Source organism: Lissotriton vulgaris, chromosome 7 (genome assembly GCF_964263255.1).
Source record: "Lissotriton vulgaris chromosome 7, aLisVul1.2, whole genome shotgun sequence".
Taxonomy (NCBI): Eukaryota; Metazoa; Chordata; class Amphibia; order Caudata; family Salamandridae; genus Lissotriton; species Lissotriton vulgaris.
This window is the reverse complement of record NC_141695.1, coordinates 287781796-287800142: the sequence shown is the minus strand read 5'-3', so window position 1 is coordinate 287800142 and position 18347 is coordinate 287781796. Positions and strand designations below refer to the sequence as shown.

The 18347-nt window shown below is 45.1% G+C and overlaps 1 protein-coding gene across 1 annotated transcript in view; it reads right to left on the bottom strand.

Moving 5' to 3' along the window:
• The window catches only part of LOC147701403 (G protein-activated inward rectifier potassium channel 4-like), a 494489-nt gene that overhangs the window by 196743 nt on the left and 279399 nt on the right, over nt 1-18347 (bottom strand). The window contains exon 3 of the mRNA XM_086930082.1: nt 12853-12998. The gene's annotated coding sequence lies outside the window, so the exon portion shown is untranslated. The remainder of the gene's footprint in view (nt 1-12852; nt 12999-18347) is intronic.

Genomic DNA, 18347 nt, shown 5'->3' with positions numbered 1-18347 from the left:
GACGACTATAGTAGCTCTTTTTGGTAGAAGGTATCCAATGCCTCTGGTGCCCATTTCTTGCATCTGGTATTCAACTCCAGCACATGGTATCTCTCTTGGCATGTAAAGGCCATCATAAGTATATCAAGACCATCTCTGGCACTTAAGCAATCCATTGTGGTCTTTCCTTGAAAACAATTGGCTTGTGGTGCAAATCCCTGCATACAATGGCCATTCTTTACACATAATGGTCATACCACGCTTTTGTTGGTCATTCCTGACATCCAGTGATGACTGCTGGCAAACTGTGAATAATCCTGGGATGAGTAGCCATTTTGGCATTTGGTGGACATCACCGACATCTAATGAGTATATATAGCATTTGGTGGCCTCTGTGGCATATAGAGTCAAATGTACCATAAGGTGGCATTTCCTGTATGTGGTGATCACCCATGGCATGAGTTGACCATTCGTGGCGTATGGTAGGCCTCTCTGGCATATATTCACTATCCAAGTCGTAGTGTGAGAAAATCACATAGAACCATCCATGATGTTTTCTGACCGACCCTGGCAGTTGATTGTCATCCTTCCCTGGCTTATGTTGGAGCCACACATTAAGCCTGCAATGCTGAGCCTCTGAGTGTGAGTTTGAACCTGGGCATATGAGGGTGGTAAAAGACAGTTTCTGGCCATGTGGGGAAGTAGTAAACAAGAGTGCTTGCCTGAAATGACAAACTAGTATTGAGAGACAAAGTTAGTCGTCACTGTAGTGTGAAGTTCCAGATGCGCATGTTGGACAGTTGATTACTGGAGCTTTGTATTGGCTGTCACCACGGGCTGTCTTTGCTGTAGCAGAAAGTACAGATCTCACATTGCTGGTCAACTCTGGCAATCACTGTAGCATCAAGGGTCTAGTTCACATGAGCTTCGCCTTGGCAGTCATTGTGGACAGCAGAGTCTCTGTGCGAACTGACCTGTTTGTGGTCACAAAGAGCCCAAAAGCTCAGGATCTCAACTTTCCTCTTCGTAGGTGCTCAACATATGCCAGTCAGGGCCGGACTGGCTACCGGGCGTTTTGGTGTGCTGCCAAGCTGGGGGTTGATTTCACTGCGGTGGGGGCTGATTTCGTTGATGGGGACCTACGTGTGCTTCTAAACAGACAAAGTAAAACAAATGGTTTTAAGCACACGCAGGCCCCCATCAACTAAATCAGCCCCCTACTAGGCAGCACACCAAAATGCCCGGTAGCCAGTCCGACCCTGATGCCAGTCAAGGGTCCAACTCCTGGGGAGGATCACTTGAGGATCGGGAACTCGCTCCAGCAGAGCTCGGGCAGGTCCATTTGCAAGTCCAGTGCAGCAGGTCAGCTGGGCAGTAGCAGGGTGGCTCTGGAGCCTGTTGTGTCCTTGTCGCTCAGACAGGAGGGCAGCCAACTAACCCTCGGCATCCCTCCGGTCAGCCTGGGATGAAGGGAGCAGGTACAGTCTTTCTTTTGAGAGGTATATGCAGTCCTTACGCAGCAAGTCAGTCCTCTGGTAGGATCAGGGCAGTCCTCTGGTGGCAGGGTCATCATCCTTCTAAATTGTCCACAGGTCCAGGAGTGCCCTGTAGAGTGGCTCCGGACAGGTTAAATATTTATACCTGATGCCAGCCTTTGAAGAGGGGGATTCCCTATACTACCCCCACCACCGGTTCTGGAAAGTTCTTCTCTTCCCCTGTCAAGACTCCAAGAAGTCTGGGGTGATAAAAGAAAGGCATGCCTGGAGTCAGTTTCCTTTGTGTGTGTGGGAGGCAGAGTTGTTTGAAGTGAAAGTCAGGATGGGTGTAGTTCTCCTAGCTATTCTGCCAGGATGGCCCATCCCGGCCACACCTAAGCCCCATTTGTGTCACTGTCTGGCAGGAATACACAAACCCCAACTGCAGAGTCATTCACAGGCATTTGTCCCAGGATACTGACAGAAGGCACAGATGGTTAGGACAAGAAATTGCCAATTTTCTAAAAGTGGCATTTTCAGAATTATGACTTAAGGTCAGATGTAGGTGGCCAAATACCGGTCGGTAAAGCCGAAAATCTGTAAATTTCGGCTTTACCGACCGGTATTTAGCCCTGTGCGATGTATGTATTACCGAATGCCATCGGTAATAACGAATCAGTAAATCCGAGGGAACCAGTTACCGATTCCTTATTTACCGATCGGTGAACACTGAAACAAAAAATACCGAATCGGTAAATAACGAATTGATAAAAAAAATTAGCAAAATTCGGTAATACCGATTTTGCCCGAAATCGGTATTAACAAATCGTTATTTACCACTGATCCAGATCAGGTGGTAATCAGGTACAGTGCATAAAAACAGCCGCAAAATTCAACAGTGTGAACACAATGGCAGCCCTCTACGTCATAGCAAGGCGGCTACGTTTGAGAGCAGCAGGAGTGAGGATTTGGAGATGGGAAGAGCGTGTGCACAGACTGCGCGTCTCAATGTTTCAATTGACTGAGCCAGAAATCCATGGCAGGTACAGGCTACACTCACACACCATCCTTGTCCTGATACGTGACCTGGAACCATATCTTGAGCATCAGACACCAAGGGTGCACGCAATACCCACTAATGTACAGGTGCTCTGTTGCCTGCCCCTCCTGGCATAAGGAAGTTACCAGGGTGTGATAGCTGCAGAAGGTGGTGTGTCACAGAGCTGCCTAGCCCGTATTTTCAAAACCTTCCTGGACGCCATGATGGACAGAATGCATCATTACATAACCTTCCCCAGCACAGGCGGAGCTGCAGAAGACCAAGCTGGATTCCTATCAAAAGGCACAGTTCCCACACGTAATAGACTGCATTGATGGGACCCACATACCAATCTGCCCACCAGCAGCTACTTAATACATTTACCGCAACCGCAAACCCACTCACTCCATAAACGTGCAGGTGATATGTGATGCAAACTTCATCATCACTGACATTGTGGCCAAATTCCCAGGGAGTACCCACGACTCCTACATATTCAGGAACAGTGGGATCTATACACATCGGGCTGCTGGTGAATTCGGAGAAGGATACCTACTAGGTAAATCAATGTGACACACCCTGATGTATACCTTGGATTAACCTATTGGTGACACAAATTAATGCCACTTTCTTTTACATTTAGGTGACAGTGCATATGCCCTTCGGTCCTTCCTACTCGCGCCATATCTCAACCCATCCACCCCAAGGGAGAGGAGATACACTGTGGCACATAACACACGCAACTGGGTTGGAGCGCACCTTTGGACTGCTAGAAAACTGGTCCCCTTGCCTCCACAAATGTGGAGGTGCACGTCAGTACAGCCCCATCAAATGCTGCAAAATAATAGCAACATGTGCAATGCTACATAACCTTGCCACAAAAAAAGGAACAGCAGTGGAAGAGGGGGGACACTAATATCCCCATGACACTGATCACCTTTTTATAACTACCATATGGTTGCCGGCACTATTAACTTTAAGCTGACAACCATAATGGCCTTTTAATTCACTCTTTAGTTTTCCTTGGGCCCCCACTTAGTTTAGAAGTGCATCCCTGTCGTCAGGTGTATGCCCGCCCTCTATCAAACCAAGTTTTTAGAGGGTGAGGACACCTGGTGGTGTGTTAGACCAGTCCTTCACTTTTTGTGAGATCCAGCACTCACAATTGGAGCACTGCACTTACACTAGTGACACCAAGACTGGGAGCGGCTCATTGCGATACACAGTTTTAAACTTTACAGAGGCTGCAACTGAGAAACGCCACGGATCAACTGCCTCAGGCTTCCCAATCCCTGACAACAACAGAGCCAACGTGGAACCTCAACTTTAATAATAAACATGGAAAGAGAGCCTAACTCCTGTCGAGCACCCGCGCAACAGGACCAGAATGAGCCTCATCGGCTAACTCAACAAAACTCCATTGTCAAATGGATAGGGCCACCCGAAATAACCATTCATCCCCCAAAAGATTTGCCATCTGCCTTGAAATACACATTGCTCAAACCAGAGTATATTTCCAAAGCACGTCATGATTTGTTGAACAGGGGCAATGTACTAAAATTACTCTGGGCCATACCCACTCTAGCAGACCAGAACACAACAGACTTACTCGCTATAGAGTTCCTTACACCAGAAGATCCTGCCAAGCCAGAAATAACAAGGGCATCATGGAAATCAGATGCAATAGCCCAGAGAGTACTAAACAACCTCCTTACCTTTAAAGGCTGGGGCATGCAAGTCACCCCCTACCATCCTCCAGCCTACCCAACTCCCCTATCAAACTTGAGCCAAAGGCAAGATACCAAAGTCTGCTCAAGGCCCTCAACCTCAATTCTAAGAAGGGCACTTGGCCACTCTGCACCACGAAGGCTATTCAATCATGGCACACAACAAGGATCTCCTAGGGCGGAAATGACACGTGGCGCAACTCCTGGCACGCTGATCCACTTACAAGAACTATAAATCTTGCCACAGCAACCCAATGACATCATAACCATACAGACCCTGGCAACACTAGGCAAACAAAACCTGTGATATGCCTCTGCTCTTGGAATGTTAACGGATTAGCATACAAAATTCAAGACCCAGAATTCATGCAATACCTGAACAACTTTGATATTATTATGCTACAGGAAACATAGCTCATGGAACCACTACACATTCATGGGTTTCTTTGTTTTGATTGTCCAGCTGTTAGAAGCAGCAAAACGGGCCATTCTTCAGGGGGGCTGGCAACCTACACATCTCGGCAATATCCATATCAACTTCAGTGGCAATGGCGCCCAAACTGATGTAGCTTTAGCAGTCAAACTTATTCTTTCTCTGGCAGGGGCACAAAACGAAGTAATCCTTTTTAATGCATACATCCACCCAAAAGGGACAGCTAGTGACTCAGCCAAGTTAATCGATCAGATAACTGGTTTTCTAGGCAGTGTTGAAATTTCAAACCTTATATTATCTGGTGACTTGAATCAATACCTAATGGGATCATCAAAAGCAAAGGAAGTTCGCCTTCAATCCTCAAACTACAATATACTAATACAAGGTACCTTTATGTATGAGAGGCCTAATAGGGAAAACAGATTCCTTTTGGAAGAATTAGAACATCTAAATCTCAGGGTCCTCAACAGAAGAACAGCCGGCTTTTAGATTATACGATTGTCAGTCTTTTGCTGTTTTCACAAGCAACAGGCTTTAGAATGGGTGACAAGGGGGACAGCGACCATTGTCCACAAGAGATTATCTTAGCGACAACTGCTCCGCCCAGCATTCATCCTGTCCCACATTTAGGCTGAAGCTATACGATAAATTATAAGAGGATTAAGCATACGGCAGAAAGCATAGAGTCTTTAAGAGACACAGCAATCAAACTTTTTTTCGCACAACCGCCTGAAAAAGACATAAAAATTAGGAGTTTTTCGGAGCCTGCACAAGAGAAAAAGACATCCAAGGCTCAAAGAGAGCAAATAAAAGCCCTTAGGAGAACGATAAATGGCTACATAAGATCTCTGCGTAACCATCCTGTGAACACATTGCTCCTTACATCCCTGCGGCAACAAAGAACTCAACTAAAGAAGCTGAAATGGACTATTAATAATAACTACGAACAGGAACTCTGGGCAAAACTTCTGCACAACATAAAGCATAACACCAGCGATCTCTTCTGGAAATGAGTAAACACAATTATCCACCCGCATCACGGAGGACTTACCTCCAACATTTTGGAGGTAACTTGGGCAAGCTACTTAAATTCCCACTTTAACTGTCCAAGCAATAGTCTGCCCAAACCAGAGCAGAGTAGACCTGACTCAGATAGCCAATATATTAACACTGGAATAAGGGAAAGTGTCAATAGCATTTCCCCGGACTGCTCCACCGTTACCCGACCAACGGCAAATGATACACCCAAATCTCCTGTTTTAATCCACCATCAGGAGGAAAGGCTAATCGGTTCTGAGCATCTTACAATCATGAAACAGATCAGGAAGGGAAGAAAGGAAGGAGTGCCGGGCCCCGAATGGAATCCCACCTGTCCTTTTTAAACAAAGTCAGGAAGAATGGGCAAAAATACTGCATCCTCTATTCCTGGAAGTTAGACGACTGGGTGCCATGCCTGATTCCTGGAGAGGTTCAACGATTATCCCAATCCACAAAAGAGGCAGCAAGGCCTTGCCAGCCAATTATCGGTTAGTAGCACTGATCGATAATGAGGCCAAATATTTTGCAAGAACACTGCTAGACGAACTAACAAATTGGGCAGAGAAAAATGAAATAATCCTGCTAAATCAGACAGGCTTCCGAAAAAACTCTGGCACGATATCTAACATCTTGGCAATTTCGTTGATAATGGATACAACAAAACTGAAGAAAACACAGCTGCATGTCTGTTTTATCGACTTTAGTGCCACATTTGACAACGTGGAGAGGTCTAAACTGAGGAATACTCTAGCCAGATGGGGCATCCCAAACACCCTTTTATCAATGTTAATGCTTTTACACACAGATACCTAGGTACAGGTGAAATTAGGATCAAGTTCTCATCTATCAAGAAAAGTAAAAAAACAACAAAAGGGCTTAAACAGGGCTGTGTGCTGGCTCCTATTCTATTTAACCTCTTCATGGCAGACTTACCACAGACACTAAACACCTGCAACTCCCACGCGCCGAGACGGGGGGGGGGTACCACTGTGTCCATCTAACTATACGCGGACGACGTAGTCCTGCTTAGCCATACGGTAGTTGGTTTGCAACGTCTTCTGAATGGTCTGCAGGTCTACGCAGAAGAAAACAGCCTGACAAACTGAAATAAAACCAGGACCATGACAATCAACAGAAAACGAAAAAAGAGGTACCTATGGCACCTGGGCGGCACACGTATTGAACCAGCGGAGACTTATAAGTATTTGGGGGTCTACTTAGATAAAGAAGGATCATTTATCCGTCAAAAAGAAGAGATCAAAAGGAAAGGGATGACCCTTGCCTTAACTATGAACAGTTTATCAGCAAAACTATTGGGCCCTACGCTGAGCCCTCACTGTAGCACGGGCTAAAATTCTACCTTCAATCACTTATGGTAGCGATGCTCTGCGAGGGAGAGATGCCATTCTTTTGGATAAAACACTTGTAAAAGCATACAGAATGATGTTCGGCCTCCCGAATTATACATCCCCAGCGCAAAGCAAACTTGGGCCAGATACGGAGCATGCATCAATTGTTGGAATAAAATCAGAATATCAACCCCAAACTCACTAAACTACCTTCTGTGCGAAGATATCCAACAGAGGGAGAATTTGCCCACAAAATTATATCTTCAGGAGGCACTGGCAAACACTGGACTATTGCCCTCATGGAATACACAGTGCCATCATTCAACTCTGAAGAAATTAGTCTTGAAGTCGCTGGTGGAGGACAAAGGGGCTTTCTCTGCCAGAGCGCATACCTGGATGACGTTGAACTTTTACAAGACTCTAGCCCCACAACAATACTTTAACCTGGGCAATCCAATAGCACAGAAACTAAAATTCTTAAAACTACAACTTGGAGTGATAGCATGCACACAGCATCTTCCACCATGGAAAAGGGTGCAGACTTTCACTGTATGCAGTTTGTACAAAAACGGCCATGGGGACATCATCCATACCGTCTGTTCGTGCACAGAGATTCTTCAAGAAAGGAGGCAACTGCTAAAAATCCCCTTCAATCAAAGAGGAATTCGGACAAGGAGGCAAGCAGTTTTGGCTTGCTTCGACCCAACTTCACCACAATTGAACTCTAGACTAGTCAGATTTCTTGACGCGGCCAGGGCAAAAATGCCAGACTGACACTAAACCGTTTTGAGGCAATGGAGACTTCGGATTATTAAAAATATATATATATATCTCAGGGGGAGTAACAATCACAGCACTTGACAACAGATATGGTTGTTCTCATGTTCAAATTTTGAATCTTTCTAAATTTGTAAACAGAACTGTTTATATTTTAATTATGATGAAATTTTAGTATTGCAAATTGATATTTTACAAATGATTTTATCTACTGCAAGTATTGCAATAGTTTTAAGGAAATCTGCAAATAAACTATTGGATTTGATTCATAATTAACTACACAGGCTGCAATGGTAGGCCTGATACATGGTTTATATGGCTACTTATGTGGGTGGCACAATAAGTGCTGCAGACTCACTAGTAACTTTTCATTTACAGGCCCTGAGTGTTGTACAACTTTACTAAGGGAGTATAATTGAATTCAATGTAGCAATCGGTGTAAGACAATTTTACCATGTTTCAAGGCGAGAGTACAAGCACTTTAGCACTGGTTAGCAGTGGTTCCATGTTCCAAGGAGAGAACATAAGCACTTTAGCATTTGTAAATTGCACATAATCCTTAAAGCCAACACAAAAGGGCTCAGAAAACAGGTGGAGTGAGGGCAAATAGTCCAATAGTCAAAGCAAAGCAGAGATTATAAACTAGGTTTTCAGAATAGCATGGATGAAATATTATCAACCCAAAATTATTTTTCCAAGATATCAAGTACAAAAATATTTTGAAGTTCATTCTGTACTGGTAGTTATATGTTAATTATATTTAATTACACATATTTGTACCTTGACAATGTTTTGGTTCTCAATATTTATCCCACAATATTTTTAAGAGGATATTTCTGTCCTCCATAATCTGACATACATCTTCCAGCAAGTACACTTCTAGAGGGGAGGGTCAGACAGGCCTTCTGCCCCCTCTTCCTTTCTTTGTGTTTTTTTATTTCTTTTAATACTTGTCAGCCTTCAGTCTGCTTACTATGCCTAACAGCTTTACTTTCGCAATAACCAGCAATGATTTGTGTTCATTTAATATATCTGGGTGTAGATGTGAGGCAAAGCCAGACTGGAGAACCAAAAGCAGCCCTGCAAGAATGCACAAACTGGCCCACTCCCAAGTCTCCATTCTCAATCTCTTCCTTTTCATCCATTCTCTCTCTAGGGCCAATGGGGCCTTTATTCAACCATGCATTCCCTTGTTTGGCTGTAGCCCCTGAAGGCCAGTTCTTAGGGCCAGAAGGCTCTGTAACTTTCCGCAGCTTCCCATGTGTAGAGAACTAGGCTTTTTTGCAGTTACCCCCAATGTTTTGCCTCCTTTTTGGCTACTTGATGCTAATTTTCGACAGTCACTGATGCCTGCTAACCACACCTCAGTGCCAGAACTCCTTCCCTAAATCAAAATAAAGTCTAATTGTGTTACAATTGGCTAAGGACTTTAGCACCCCTGTAAGTCCCTAGTAAATGGTTCAGTCCAGCTTGCTGCAACAGATGAATTTCTGACCCCCAGGGGTGAGAGGCTTTGTTCTTAGGCGGTCAGCAACAATGCATGCTCTGTGGAGAGATGTTATCTCCTCCCCCAGGAAAGCCTGGTAAATTTGCAGTCCAAGGCAGGGGGCTTCAAATAGCCCATCACCTTTGCAATGCAAATCTGGCTTCTCTCACAGGAGAGGAAGTTGGCCCCCTTTGTCCAGAAGCCTTTGGCACCTGGACATGTGGGGAAATTAGCTATGTAGGAGGCGTGTTGCACTACCAGGCTGGGCAAACATCTAGAGTGATCAAGTCTGACATGAACATGACCCCAGGGGTAAGTGCCCATTGGTGACTACCCCTCACTCACTTTAACAGCCCTAAATAGAGTATTTAGGGGGCCTACTGATACCAGGACTTCAGATTCCAACTGATCAAGAGAAGGAGCCAACAAAGAAGAGTCATGGCACAACAACCGAGGGGCAATGACTGATTTAGCGCCAACCTTGCCAGCCTGATACTGCCCCCAACCATTGTGGAAGAAGTAGACTCATTCTGCTGCTGTGCAGACTCCAAGAAACCTGGAGGCTGCCAGTGCTTCACAAATTACCTAAAGAATCTCCCTCAGAGTAGAGGAGCTACTCTTCTGCAGCCCCAGGCACCAAAGACGCAAGGTGCGGTCCACTGAGTTGCCGCTCCCCGGCCAGTCAGATGCAGCAGCTCCCCATGAATAGGATCCTGTGTTCTGGAAGGTCAGATTTGTCTCTCCATCGAGTGGGAGGATACCAGGGCCAATGGAAGCAATACAGTACCGGGTACTGAAGCCCTTGCAGCTGCCAAGGCTTGTTCTGTCCAGTCCAGACATCAACGCTGAGGAAGACCAACCTGCATGTTGAGGGATTTCAGGGACAATGAGACACACATCATGAGTGGCTCAGCTGTCCTCTTTGCCCTTCCTGAAGAAAACAAAGAAGTGCCTGTGACAGCTGCCACCTTGTCTCAAAACACCTATGCACCAGCGCTCCCAAGCCCAAGGGAGGTGATGGTGCTAAAGTGGTCCCCAGACCCACTAGAGCTAAGGTCATGCTTGGGTTTGCCAAGACTGGACTTTCAGTCGCCATCTGCAGCCTTTTTCTGCAGGTCTTCTCCAACCATGAGAGACTCCTGCACCGGAATCTGACCCCAAAAGACACCACTGCACCCGAGCCCCACAGCCTGAGGAGAAGTGGATCAAGGGTTTCCCAGTGTGACCAAGGATCTCAAGGGTCAAGCTCGCCTTTGGGTTCCCCAGAACTGGTCCTTCAGTCCCAGCTTGCAGCCTCTTTGTAACCGGACGGTTCTCCCAATGAAGTCAGTAGGACACGGAAGACATGACACACCTCTGCACCCAGGTGCCCCAGAGCCCCCGAGGAAACCTGTTGGTGTGGCCTTGGACCCTGACCACCTACTCACCTTAAGTCCAAAATACCAGCCCTATAAGTTGCTGACAAGTGCCGGAATGCAATACAAGTTTTTCCTCCATAGGACAATATCACCGCTCCAGAAAATACACTGTGTCCATTTTTATTGAAAACTGTAAAAATCCATAACTTGAAAAGTACTTACCCGATTCTGATGATCTTGGTATCTAAATTTACATTAAACTGTATGTTTTTTTAATAAATTGGTGTTAGATTTTTTTATTTTATTGAGTGTGGTCTCACTTACTGCCTTTGTGTGTGTAATGAATGCTTACACTACCCTCTGATATGCATAACTGCTCGCACCCACTACATCAAAAGAGAGCATTTGGGGTGTCACTAGTTCCTCTGTAATTCCTTTGGGGTTTGCACAGTATACCTCCTTTTGGTATACCATGTAAAGAGCCAGCTTTCTACACCAAGGTAATTGCAGCTGGCATTCAAGAGATAGAGAGAAAGAGAGAGGGAAGGTAGAGAGGAAGTTATCAGAGGGAGAAGACCAATAAATAGAGAGTTTCAATTGATGGGAAGAGATTGTGCAAGGAGATGGCCTGGTTTGAGCATTTTTGTCAAGACTGCTTTGGGTTCTCCAGTTCGAACCTTTTTTCTCCCTTTCCCCTCCTTCTTTCTCCTTAATTTTTGACTGCTTTCTATTTACCCCTCCCTCTCTTTCTCTCTCTTGAAGCCCCCTGTTCCTGCTGCAACTGACCCGTGGGAGTTGGGGAAAGTGACACAAGCCTCTGGAGCCGCCCTTGGACTTTCAAAATCGGGCTGGAGCCCATGGGTGAAACCCTCTCGGAACAGAAGGCCTGCCCAGCTGCTACATCAATGAAAGCTGCTGTTGTCACATTCTTCTGGTATACACAAAAAACGGAATGAATATACTGCAATACTATAAACACACGACAAAACTCACTCTGACCTCTTGGTTTAATCGAAAACAAAGTCTGTGCTATGCGAGAAACAATCTGCAATAAATGGTGCCTTCACAAGAGAAAAGGAAAATAGTAATAAGTATCTTGAAGGAAATAAAAACATAAATCTTAATAGTTACTTTATTTTATTAGAGATGTGAGGCGCAGCTGCCAGGACGGCTGACCTCAGAGCGCGGGGCTCACGGTTCGATCCCTGGCACTGGTGGCAGCTCAGCACCACGTGACGCTGGGCAATAGATCACTTACTCTCCCCAACAGTCCCAGTGCCTTGAAACCATAAGGGGTGATATATTCGGCGCTTCATAAATGTGGATTCATTTATTTATTTACTTATTAGTGCTGTGAGGTTATTCATACCATGTGGCGCTACATGTTATTTACATTAAACAAGGCTTTAAGTGGGCCGGGTCCTTCCATTGCTCAGCACTGGCAGTTCTAAAAAGCAGGTGCTGAGACGGGTCCCTACCGGGCTCCCCATTTTTGCCCTCCCCCCTCAGGATGGATGAAAAATTAAAAAATCTTAACTTTGCAGCAGTACCACCCTTCACTGCCTTTGATGTTACTTCAAAGAGACTCGTTATAGTACTTTCAGTCTCATTCAGAACTGAAGCATTTTTAATATTGCATACAACAAAGGCACAGTTGTTGCTTATTCATCTTATGCAACTAACCATTGGCAAAACCAACAATCCTGGCTTGTTGTAGGTGTAATGTTACTTGTTGGATTATATATCTGGATGCAATGACAGAAGCAGCAAATTACCAGTAGGGTGACACATTATGCTAAGCACAGATTTTTAGCTTACTTTCTCAGCCACGCCCCCATTACATCGGACAAGCCCCTTTGAGAGACCCCCCTAATTTTTTCATCCCACTTAATGCCCTGATTAAATCCGAACTGAACAAAAGAAAAGTTATATCCTTGCATGCATTGAAAGATGAAATGATTTATAAATTATTCTACTTAACTCATTATATAGATGCACGGCTTGCTGGGTGTATGTACCAGCATTGCACATTCTGCAGGGCTTTGTGCAACTTCTAGATTTACACAACTTGTAAAAAACTCCTAGTTCAAGTATTTCGCAGACAAAGGGGAGATTACATGTAGAACTGGAGTGTTTTGCACCACATTCGGCATATTTGGAAATTTGCCCCGAGTTTCTACTCTTACAGTACCTGCCGCTCGCCCGTCTCTGGAAGACACAAGCCAGGATCTGTCCTTAGTCATCCGCTCAAGGGCCTGCGCCTTGGCTCCAGCCCATACACCTGACATTGTAGCACATCTGATCACAGTATTGGGTCATTTGGCCTCCATTAGAAACCTGTGAAAGGTAAATAAAAATGTTAAAGTAAATCCTGTCACTATTGACAGTAAGACAGACATTACCAAAAGGCGAGCAGAAAGAATGTGTATATATGTCACATATGTTACAGGCATGCATAGGTTACACAGAGACCAGGGACATGGCCATGCAAGTATTGACATTATATAGCACCTGTGTGTGACGATATTACTGAAATCTACAAAGGTTTTTTTTTTCTCTATGAATGTGTTTGATACAGAGAAACACACTCCGTGTGCCCCGGCCCATTTTTTTTGGCAGAATCACCCGACTGCTGACACCTTTGTTGGATGGTGGGGGTGGGTGTAGACACAGCCCCTATAGAGGGGGGGCTATAGAGGGGCTGCTAAAATGACGTGTCCATCAGGACACTAAATTCTCCCAAAATCCAAAAACAGGACAACAAGTCCAATCTGTGGAAACACCAGCCACCTCAGATACTGGCGCTGGTTCAGGTGGATGTAGGTATCTCCTTGCTTCTTTATCAGGCTGAGTCCAATGTTTGTTGCACCTAGTGCTTGCTGTCTTAGTCCCTTTTTTAGGTCTCGCCTACGCAGCACGCATGCACTGCATAGGAGTAGACCTAATGCCATCGGCAGAGCTTTTTCAGCAAAGAAGTGCACGTGTTGCATTGTTTGCAATGCAACACGTGCACATCTTGGCGATTTCCTTTTGGGAGCACACAGCGCCATATGGTGGCACCAAATGATTGCACGCTCCCAAAAGGAAATCGCCCATGCCCCCTCCCCCTGCTGCCACTTTTACTGCTGTGCGGCTTTACTGCCGCGCGGCCAATGCTTGTTTTCCTTTGCATTCTAAGACTTGTAGCCAGTTTATATCATGGGGTAAAAAATACTACCAGTCCCAGAATGCAAAAAAAAAGGAGAAAAGAACATTGGCTTCAGCAGCTTATCAAGCTCGCACGTGCCAAACGAGGCAGGACTGAATGTAGCAAACTTCGATTACATTGCAGACGAAATACTCTCAGTTTAGTGAAAGATACATTCTTATTGTTAACGCGACCAACAAACTCTTAACCACAAGTCCGCAACCTACACTGCCATTAAAAAAACGTAATTACTTCCTAGTGAAAACCGATAACCTAAAGTTCTCCAGGTCTAAAGTAAGCACCCCATAAATAAACAGAACATAACACTCAAAAAGCCTCACTTCTAATACTCAAATCAAACCCTTACAATTCTGGAGTACTCTTACTTAACTCTTCACATGCCAAAAGATACGATTCAGGCGGGAGACTCAATTTTTTTGAAGTCACACATGGCTTTAATTTTGCTGTCTCCCAGCTAAAATTGCACCTGCTTCAATACAGGTCAATACATTCTCCTGATTTCTTTCCTATATCTACCACTTTTCAGTTTTAAAATGTTGCATGTATATAACTCCATTCGACTTTTCCACCTAACTCTTCAAAACTTGTGAAACTTTGTCCCTAGTCCCACAATATTACATCCTAGTGTACACTAACTCACCCAGAACCAAAAACTCTCCCCTGCTCCCAACTTGACCACAACCACCTCTCTAGGCCCTCATGCCTCCCCTCCACGACAAGGCACGTGCCACCCATGTGAGGCCGATGTTGCCCGCTCCGGTCTCCATATTTGGGGCCTTGGACTGAGTTGCAGGCCGAGCACGATCGTCTCTAGAAGTCCCTCCAAGAGAGAATGGGTGCCACAAGCCGCAGGCACTGGTCAGCACTCATCAGCGGGGACCCTGGAGTCCTCCCAGCCCCCACGAATGGCGTGGGGCCTCCAAACTCCCCTCAAACTTGGGCCAAGCTGGCAGCGGCGCCTTGGGCCGGGCCCAGCCAAACTTAAAGGAGGGGCACGGAACAGAAGGACTAGTGGCGTTGACCTGTGCCCCAACAACTGCCGCCACTGCCACAAACACGCACACGGGTGCCCGAAGAACAATAAACAGATGCTCTTCCGTCCGACATCAGGCACTCTCTCTACGGCCAGGCTAACGGTCGATCCGCAAGATGGCAGACTTCTGCTATATCAGCCGCCATGTTGCTAGGGTGATATTACTATACCCTCTCCAATATATAACAACAAACTCTTAAATATTATTGACACTTTCACGCAAAAAAGCAAATTATGAGAAACTTTCAAATCGTATTTATATTCACAGCTATTTGTTTTGTGTGAAAGGTTATAGATTGGTGGCTGGGTTGATATTGCGCAACACCACTATCTTTTTCTTACTTCAAATCAGTGGCTCTAGGGAACAAGGGAAAAACGGCCACTAACGTCCCCACGGTTTCTCTGTAAACAGAGAATACAAGAAAAATAGATATTGTCCCCGAGCACAATTCCACAAATAACAGTATATTGTAAAGAGAAAAGGAAAAAACCAAATCCAAATCTTCACTTTTTCAATTATTTCACAGTCTTTTTTATTTTCTTTTTCTTTTTTCTCTTTTTCTTCAAGTGATTAGAAATTCATCATTCCATATTTCATAAGTACTGTAATGTACAACGAGCGTAGCCAAAACAAAGCCAATACGTGTTTCGTCATGGGAACAGTCTCCCAATGACTTCTTCAGGGCTACAACAAGAATAAAAATCAAATAAATATAAGTGTATAAACAATACTTTATAATTTTTAACAATACTAGCCAACAACTATTCTAGATGTCCTAACATGTCATTAAATTAACCAAAAATCCCAGACAAGAAAGAGAAAGCGGTGCATAGAGAAAAGTAGTGATATTGATAGGTACCAACCACCAAGTGTAAAGAAGAAAGTAATAATAAGCTTCACTAGTGTTTAAAAGGAGCCTAATTTTTAAGGTTTTAAAGTATACAATTAAAAGGAGCTTAATCAAACGACCCACACTCACCAATATAAACGATTCTGTCATAAATATCTCAATAGCAGTCCAATGTATTTGTCAATCTTCATAGGATATTAAGAATACTGCAATCAAAATAGATGCATTTTGATAAATAGATTTTACTTATATCTAGAGCCAGAGTATTAGTCCTAAATATCACTTTCCAGTCCTCATGTTTAATCATAAAATGATATATAGTGCCTTACCAAAATTGGATGTGAACCAAATTCCTCAGAAGCGATTTAGCTGAACGTTCAGTCAATTTATGATTAAACATGAGGACTGGAAAGTATCCCCACAGAAAGCTGCCCCTACTGCCCATCATTTCCCGTCAATCAGTAGAGCTGGATGAGCGCAATTTTTGAAGCTGTCAAGTCTGGGGCTCAGTGTTATTCCCCAGGTCCCAAGACAGAGCAGTGCAGGCCACCTGTTGATGCCCTGAGCTTCCCCACTGAAGCCTGGGAAAGAATAACTTACGTGAGGCAAGTGTGCCAGAACACATGCACATCCACCGTGCCCTGCGATACAACACCAGCTCGCACAGAGGGAATCCTCCCACAACTCCTACCAATGACCTCCTGTGACCATACAGGCCCCATCATCCAGCCTCGGAGTCTCTCATATAGAGGCACCACCAAGGACCACCGGCCCACCCCTCAAAGCTAGTGTGCAGTGAGATCGCCTCCCTGCTTCGCTGGCCACCTTTTGCTACTGGTAAAGACAATAGGGAAGACAGTAAAGAACTACATCTCACCTCGCTCACTTCCCCTGGTATTAGCAACTTCACGGCATGCTACCCCACTGATCACTTGGGCAAACACTCAAAGTAACTACACACGTTATCCATATCGACCATTGAGCCTTTCATCTTATCCAGAGCGCCATCCTCGCAAGCCAATAAGTGGGAGACCTCGATATACCTGTTAGAAACATGCTTTGCCACCATCGGACTCGAAGCAGACAGGCGTCTACCCATGCTTCTCCATCAGAGTAGCCCCACCATACAAAAACTGTCTAAACCAGTAAGAGAAGCTAGCCAACTGTACACCTATGCCATGCTCAAAACGGCAGTGACTGAAAATGTTGAACCCCTGGCCAATCTGGATTATGAGCCCTTTTTATTTCAGCAAGCCCTGACAGACGCCAGAATCCAAACCAGGATCATGTGAGCTTGCAAACATATGCCACCCTTCCAGACAAGCAAGCTGAAATTCTAGCTCAATTTATTTGGGCGATACAAAAGGGGATGATGGACGGAGGGTTTGAGCAAATCAAACACTCACCCCCAGTCAACTGATCTGGGTTTAATCCATCACCATTCTTTAGCTCACTCTGCCACCTCGGTTCAGACATGGCCATATGCAAATCAGTCTGACCCTGCGCCTCATGGGAACAGTCCAGCCCGAACTGCCAAGCCATGTCTTCCCTGGACCGGAAGCAAGCATCCTGGGACCGGTTTCGGATTCATAATCCTCATCAGGCAGGCTATCTTGAATCCAGTGGCAAAGTGAGCAAGGGACTCACGTCTGATCATACCCTGCCAACTTAGGCCATGTCTGAACTGGGGTGGCAGAGTGAGCTAAAGAATGGTGATGGAATAAACCCAGATCAGTTGACTGGGGGTGAGTGTTTGATTTGCTCAAACGCTCCGTTCATCATCCCCTTTTGTATCGCTTTGTTTGCCCTAAGTTGGCAGGGTATGCTCAGACGTGAGTCCCTTGCTCACTTTGCCACTGGATTCAAGATAGCCTGGCTGATGAGGATTATGAATCCGAAACCGGTCCCAGGATGCTTGTTTCCGGTCCAGGGAAGACATGGCTTGGCTTGGCTTGGAGAAATGCGAACTACTGAAGGAAGAGATATTCTTTTTGGGTACCATTTCTCCGCAAAAGGGATTACTCACAACCCACCCAAAGTCCATGATATCCAGGCTGCACCAGCACCTTCTAGAGTCACTGGAGTGAGAATTATTTTTAGGAATGGTCCCCTAATGTGGCCACTTCATTCAGAATCTGACCCAACTCACTGGACCACAACATGGACGGAGAGAAATTAATTCCAGGACACAGAGCAGGCTCTATCTGAAGAACCCACTTCAATCCCAGCAAAGACGCAGAGTTAGCAGTAGATACCAGCCCTACTTGTCTCTAAGCTATCATATTCCAAAAAACAGTAGTGCGGACAATACGCCCCATTGCTTATGCCAGCTGTGCCCTAACCCCCATCGAGCAACAGTACTCACATATCTAAAAGGAGGCCAATAATTGGGATTGCAGACATTTCTACCTCTACCTATATGGTAAGTACTGATTACAAGCCTTTGATCGTATTCTTCAAGGGGTCGGCCTCAAAAACCTACGCCACAGTTCGAGAAGTGGATACTGGAGTTACAGGAATACCATTTTTTTTCTTTTTTCAAAACTGGTTTTATTGAATCGCAGAAATAAACATCCACAGTGCTCCGAACCCCG